Source organism: Patiria miniata, unplaced genomic scaffold (genome assembly GCF_015706575.1).
Source record: "Patiria miniata isolate m_02_andy unplaced genomic scaffold, ASM1570657v1 HiC_scaffold_21, whole genome shotgun sequence".
In the NCBI taxonomy this organism is placed as follows: Eukaryota; Metazoa; Echinodermata; class Asteroidea; order Valvatida; family Asterinidae; genus Patiria; species Patiria miniata.
In genome coordinates, this window is record NW_024037060.1 from 332,020 (window position 1) to 333,432 (window position 1,413).

Genomic DNA, 1,413 nt, shown 5'->3' on the forward strand with positions numbered 1-1,413 from the left:
TATGTAATTTAAAATTGAAATTTCAGTTGTTTCTTTAAGAAATAATGCAAAATCAAACACAATATCGTGTTGGTTGAGACACATTGTTCACAGGCCTCGCAACATATACTAATGCCGGAAAATTCAAGCTAATTGGTTGTCTTTTAACCAACTAAATGGGACATTTCAGGGGGGGGGGGGCGTCATGTAGGGGCGTCAATCGCTTCTCAAAAGTGGGGTGGGGGGACATGGCTTGATCAGAACTGATGCGAGCGCGAAGCCCTTACGGCGTGGGGGTTCAGGGCCCGCTTAAGGGCCCCGGGAAAAAATTGGATTCTAGATGTTCTATGGTGTGATCTGAAGCAATTTCTTACCACTTTCCTCCATGCTTTAACAAATATTTTCTTAGCAAAAGATACTTATTTGAACATTGTTTTCGAGGTTGGAGTCATTGAATCAGCTACCAGAATTCTGAACTATAGGCGTGGGGTTCAGGGCCCGCTTAAGGGCCCCGAAAAATTTTGGATTCTAAATGCTCTGTGGTGCTATCTGAGGCAATTTCTGACCACTTTAACCAATATTTGCTAAGCAAAAGATACATTGTAGTACATAGATCAATGATAATTTTTTTAGAAACTCAAAATCTCAGTGGGGGGGGGGGGGGGGGGGGGGGGGGGGGGGGCGACTTGGGGGCGACAAGGTTTCATGGGGGGGGGGGTCGCCCCCCCCACGCCCCCCGGTGGCTACGCCACTGCCTACATGACCTGAGCATTGCATGCACCAACTGGCAGCTCGCAGACACCCAAACAATGAAACACAGGATGCACAATATTGTGAGAGTAAATCACTTGCAAGGCGTTTGAAAACATTTGGCAACCTCTAGAGGGCGGACGTGTGTCTCTTCCTCCTGTGACGTCAACATGGGCGTTCACGAGATGGTACGTACGTTGAAGGACATAGCATATGACGTAAGCTTGCAAGGTAACGACGTGCAAGTCGACGGCAGTCTACACCTGGTGGTCGGATACATTCTGTGAAATTCAGGTACTGTGAACTGCCTCCAAAATGATTCGTCAGATGCAATTATCAAAGAAAATCTTCCTTTTATTTGGAGTGGGGGTGCACGAGTTGAAGAGCCAACATAAACGAAGGCCAACCAGATGTTCTATGGGACTAATAAATCTTCAGAACTTTGGGAACTTTCCTAACTTTTCTTCAACATATATTCATAACAACATGCATGAAAAACCTCACCAGATTTTCATATTTCGAGAAACGGACTAGCAGGTGGGAGGGAGTCGTTTCAAATTCTCAGAACCTTGCCTTGACAAACAGCTCAGACAATTTCCTCTATGAGAGTCATTGTATGCAGTCTCGTCTCCCTCTCTGTTTTTAAACCTTACTCAGATGTTCTCGATATCCCACCGGGACCTC